Genomic DNA, 6,004 nt, shown 5'->3' with positions numbered 1-6,004 from the left:
ATATCCTGACAGTGGGGGACTTGCTCTGGATCTGGTGGAGAAAAAAATATTTTAATTGTCTCATTTAGCTTATAGACAGGTAACCACTGATAAGGTAGGAAGCCCACCTCAAGGCACAGAAAATTATAAAAGATAAAATATGAAACAAATATGGCAAAATGCCAAGATCTAGTAAAAAATCTGATTTTAAAACAGGTATATATGATCTCTTATTCATCTCTGTACGTTAGAAATATTTTACAACACAAAAGTAGACAAACTTATAATAGATAGTTTCTCCTTGTTCTCTGTAATAAAATTAAAGGGATTCATCCCCTGACAGCAGTAGAGGTAAAAGTAATTAAAAGTGGGCAGGATGACTATTATCAAAAGAACAGAATAAAACAAGTATTACTGAGGATATAAAGAAATTGGAATACTTGTGTATTGCTAGTGGGAATGTAAATGGTGCAATTGCTATGCAAAACAGTTTGGAGGTTCTTCAAAAAGCTAAATATAATTTTACCTTTCTTTTAAAATGTATTTTTATTTATTTCAGAGAGGAAGGGAGAGGGAGAGAGATAGAAACGTCAATGATGAGAGAGAATCATTGATTGGCTGCCTCCTGCATGTCCCACACTGGGGATCGAGCCCACAACCTAAGCATATGCCCTGACCAGAATCTGACCATGACCTTCTGGTTCACAGATTGATGCTCAACCACTGAGCCATGCTGGCCAGGCCAAAATGCTAAATATAAAATGACCCTGTGACCAAAATGAATTTAAAGCAGAGTCTCTAACTGATACTTTTATGCCAATGTTCACTGGAGCATCGTTCACAATGGACAAAAGGTAGAAACAGGCCAAGTGTCCATCAAAAAATTAATAGAGAAATAATATGTGTTATATACATACAATGTAATATTATTCAGCCTTAAAAAAGTAATGATATTCTGATACATGCTACAACATGGATGAACCTTCAAGACATTATGTTAAGTGAAGTAAGACAGGCACAAAATGAACAATATTGCATGAATCCACTTATATGACATACCTAGAAATTAGGTATCTCATACAGGGGAATTACGTAGAAATTATACAGAAAATATAATAGAAGATACCAGGGACTGTACGGTGGGAATGAAAAGTTATTGTTTAATGAGTACAAAGTTTATATTTGGGATGAGGAAAAGGTTCTGTAAATGAATGTGGTGAATGGTTGCATTATACTGTAAGTGTACTTATTAACAGTGTATTATACACTTAAAATGGTTAAAATGTAAATTTTATGTTATACATATTTTATAGTGTTTTTTTAAATCAACACTCAGGAAGAAAAAAAAACCCTCAGCTGGAGAATTTAGTAAGGCATAGAGTAGGCAGCAAAACCTCAATCACCCTCATGTGGAGAAAGTTTACATGCTAGTAGGGAAGACAGGTGATGCATAAGTAGATGTGTGAAGTGATTACCAGGGCTTGGACGACTAGAAAAGTAAGAAAATATTGGTCAAAAGGTACAAACTTCCAGTTATAAGTTTAACAAGTTCTGGGGATCTAATGAACTGCATGGGTGACTATAGCTAACAATTCTGTGTTATATACTCAAAAGTTGCTAAGAGAGTATATCTTAAATGCTCTTACCACCAAAAGAAGTGGGAATTATGTGATGGTATGGAGGTGGTAGCTATTGCTATGGTGGTAATCATTTTGTGATACATAAATGTATCAAATCAACAAAAGCTGTATATCTTACACAATGTTATGTTAATTCTATCTCAATAAATAGAACCTGGATAAGAAAAAAAACAAAAGTTGGCAGGAGGAGGATAGTTTGGGAATCCTGGAAGGGAGAGAAGAAAATATAGACAAAGGAGTTAAGAAAAATAGAGAGGGAGACAGAGATGAAGACAGAAAAGAGCAGCAAGCCAGCCACATGGGTAAGGCTTGAGGAAAGAAACAGCCTGTGAGACATGCTCAGGTAACCAAGGAACATTTAAAAAGAATGAATTTTAGTATATAATTTTAGCTCATTCCTCACTATGCAATGTAACCACCCTCTTTGACCTTCAAACCTTCACTGAAATTCTGCCACACACTGCAGACATGTTCCTCTGGTGATAAGGAGTGAGGAAAGAGGAACAGTGACCAGCGATAAGCAAAGTGTGGCATAAAAATTTAAAAAAATAAAAAAGACAAAAACAGAGACTGAACTGGGATACCCAGGAAATTCTGAAACTTCACTTTGACTATAATACCTCAAAGATTCTCAGAAAATTTGAAGTTATATAGGATTTTAAACAGACACATATAAAGATTTAAGTACAATGCTGGGCTCCAAGAAGACTGTAGGACAGACAGAGCAAGGCAGGTGTCTGAGAGTTCAAGGCAATGAGCCCGAACCAAAAGCATCCATAAAAGACATAGAAGGGGAATAAAGCGGAGGGCAGCAGAATCAAGGCACTCAAACTTAAAGGAATTCACTGGTTTTTATGTAAGAGGGATTATATATGATTCATCTCAAGGCAAGAATTCTGCTCAAGGGTAAAGTGGGCAAACAGGAGACTCCAGCTGAGATATAAAACACTTACCAAGATAAAGTTACCCATTTTGGCAGAAAGATTTCAGCCACTGGGTCCCTGTGAAGGCTATGGGTCTTATTAAAAACAGTGGAGATCTTAGTGAAGAACATTAAGAAAAGGCCAGTAGCCCCACCATCCAAGCAAATGGTCTGAGCAACTGAACGTTTAATAGAAACAACAAAGGAAAAAAAAACAGGCAAGAAGAGGCCTCTTAGAATCACAATCAACACTGGGAAGAGGTGAGTGCATGCTTAGGCTGCTCCATCTCAGGAACAATCAGAGCCAAGTGCAGGGCAGACTTGGAAGCATTACCCAAACTGCACACAAACCTGTGAAGGAGGGTGGAAGCCTCACTAGCATGAGGGGGTTCTGACCAAACTACTGAATAAACAATAATCTACTCTAACCCAGAGGCATCCCCTAAGTAGCCAGGCTCAAAACAAAACAAAACAGGGGAGGAGGGAATCTTAGCAAGGCCATCCAAGGATACACACTGCAAGAGAAATAGACTTTGCAGAATTATTTTAGTCAAGTTACTAAACAAATACACAAGCAAAATGAGGAAACAACAAAATACTCCAGAAGGTGGGGGTCAGTGCCTAAAGTTGCTAAAATATATTATCTGATCCTCTAGTCCTAAAAATTACAAGACATACTAAGAAACAGGATAGTGTGATTCATATATAGGGAAAAAAATCAGGCAATTGAAGTTTCTTCCAAGAGGCCCAGATGGTAGACTATGTAGACAAAAAGTGGCTATTATGAATATGTTAAAAAACTAAAGGAAATAATTATTAAAGAATCAGAAGATGACAATGACTCATAAAATGGAGAATATCAATAAAGAGACAGATGCTATTAAAGGAACCAAATAAAAATTCTGAGTTGAAAGTACAATAATCCAAATGAAATATTCACTAGAGGGGCTCAATAATAGAGCACAGAAGAAAGAATCAATAAACTTGAATGCCGTAGACCAATTCCAGCATGTGATAATTTCAAGAGTTTCATCAAAAGGTTGATGAGACTTGGGGACTCAACAGGGTTGAGTCACACATGTAGTCACCTGTTGGGAATGGCTAAAGGCATTTCCCCAAACCTGAATAGGAAACTGATTGTGGCTGCCAGACAGCTAAAAGGCATCTTAATTTACATGTTATTGCCTCCTACTAGCCAAACACCTGAACAGCCATAGGCTAATTCCCCCAAACTGACAATGCTTCTGTACCCTTTGAAACCTTACCCTTTGAAGTGTATTATCTCCACCTTGCCTTAGGACAAATTGTGTTAATAAAAGCAAGGGTCCTAGACAAGGAGGGAGTCTTCAGTTCCTTTAGCTGAAGGTCCTCTGACCCCCAATGCCTTTCAAAATTATATCTCGTCTCCAGATTCTTTATTAGTCTCTGGATTCCTATGTCATCTACGTACAGCCCCTTTTCCAGATTCCTGAACCCTTCTTGATGCTGGGACAAGAACCCCAGCACTTGAATAGAGATTAATAGAGAGTATGCAATCTGAAGAGCTGAGAAAAACGTAATAAAAATGAAAAGAACCTCAGAAAAATGTGGGACACCATTACATAAATCAAGATACATGTAACAGAACTACCAGAAGGAGAGGTGAGAGGGAAAGGAACAGAAAAAATATTCAAAGAAATAATAGCTAAAAAAGTTCCCAAATTTGATAAATTAATTCACACATACAAAAAAACTCAACTAACTTTAATAAACTTAAATGATCCACACCCAGACATCAAAACCCAAAAGTTGAATTCCAAAGAAAATGGAAAAATTCCCGAAAGCAGTAAGAGAAAAACAACTCATCATGTAAAAGGGAACCCCAACATAATTAAGATCAGACTTCTCATTAGAAACAGTGGAGGCCAGAAGGCAGTAGGATGGCATATTCAAGGTGCTGACAGTACAAAACTGTCAACCAAGAATATTGTATCCAGCAAAACTACATTTCAAAATAAAGGTTTCAGACCCCAGCGGCCGTATGGTGAAATCCTCCCTGCAGTGGATCCTCAATAGCCACTGCTTCACCGAAGAGAAGAAGGGGAATAAACCCAGGACCATGGTTCACACCAGCCTCACCATGCTGCTCATCAGCCTGCACAGCAGCGGCAGCCAGCCACAGTCACAAGAGTTGCAGGGTCTCCCTTAACTGCTGTAGTAACCTGGGTCCAGGGCCTCAGCGGTGCTCTGATGTTCCTCACCCACCCCTGAAGATCCCAGGTGGGTGAGGAAATAGAGAGGGATCACAATTTTTCAGCTAATTAATTTTACTCTGGTAATAGGCTGAATGTAACAGAGGAACTAACATCTAATAAGAAACCAAGAATTCTCCATGTCCAGACCAGGCTTACAGATGTCAAACACATTAACTGGAGGGCAGTGCTGAGCAGCAGTTGCCTCTACATTGAGATCCCAGGCGGTGCTCTGCCTGAGGGGAGCAAAGATAGCTTCACAGTTCTTCTGGAGTTTGTGGAGGAGCAGATGCATGTGACTATGTCTTCATTTGTTTCCAAAAGAACCATGATCACAGAGCAACTCTGCTCCATACCCTCTGCTTTAGGGGCTTTGAGATTATGATACTGAAACATCCCTTTGTCCCCAAGAGACCTAATGCTTGCTTCACTGCCTGCACATTTGAGTCTTCTGAGGCGGACAAGTAGCAGCTGCACCACCTGCACCCCTCACCTTTGCTATCACTGACAGATCATTACAGATTGTCCTCCCTTTGTGTGTCTCACTTTGTGCTGGTGGTGTAACCAACTGCTGCACTGGGTTGCAAATTCCAGGCCTGCTCCCCTCCTCTGGGTTTGTCAGAATCTTGTAACTGTGCAAATAAATGCTCACTCCATATTAGCGATATATTTCTTGAAGTTTAATATCGTGTTTGTGATACTGAAGTATTTGCTTTAGTTCTAAATAAAAATTTATATTTTACTTTTTATTGCTGGTTTAAGGTGATAGAAATTATCCTTGTACTTCCAGCAGGAGTTTATTTGAACTTTTGGAAATAGTTTCAGGTCTTAACTTGGAAAGATAGGTATAAATCTACCCTTCTATTGCTTTCAATAATCTGAATAAAAGTGATTACATCTAAAAAAAAATAAAGGTGAAAAAAACATTCCAACAAAAATTGAGATAATTTTGTACTAGTGTACAAAATACTAAAGGAAGTTCTTCAGGGTGAAAGTGACACCAAACAGTCATTCAACTCCACACAAAAACTGAAGAGGGCCAGTAAAGGTAATTACGTCAATAATTTAAAACCCAATATAATTTTATCTTTGAGGTCGATACTGATAGCTTAAAATGTATAATTGTAAACCTAGAGCAACCATTAACAAAATAAACAAACATAAAAGTCTCTAAAAGAAATAAAATGTTACAATAGAAAGTATCTAATACAAAAGAACACAATTAAGGAGGC

General features: G+C 38.0%; 1 pseudogene; it reads left to right on the top strand.

Annotated features, from left to right (window-relative positions):
• The first annotated feature begins 4,561 nt into the window (after positions 1-4,561).
• LOC102430114 lies at positions 4,562-5,240 on the top strand (annotated as a pseudogene).
• The last annotated feature ends 764 nt before the right edge of the window (positions 5,241-6,004 follow it).

Source organism: Myotis lucifugus, unplaced genomic scaffold (genome assembly GCF_000147115.1).
Source record: "Myotis lucifugus unplaced genomic scaffold, Myoluc2.0 scaffold_88, whole genome shotgun sequence".
Taxonomy (NCBI): domain Eukaryota; kingdom Metazoa; phylum Chordata; class Mammalia; order Chiroptera; family Vespertilionidae; genus Myotis; species Myotis lucifugus.
The sequence above is the reverse complement of the archived record's forward strand: the minus strand, read 5'-3'. Positions and strand labels throughout refer to the sequence as shown.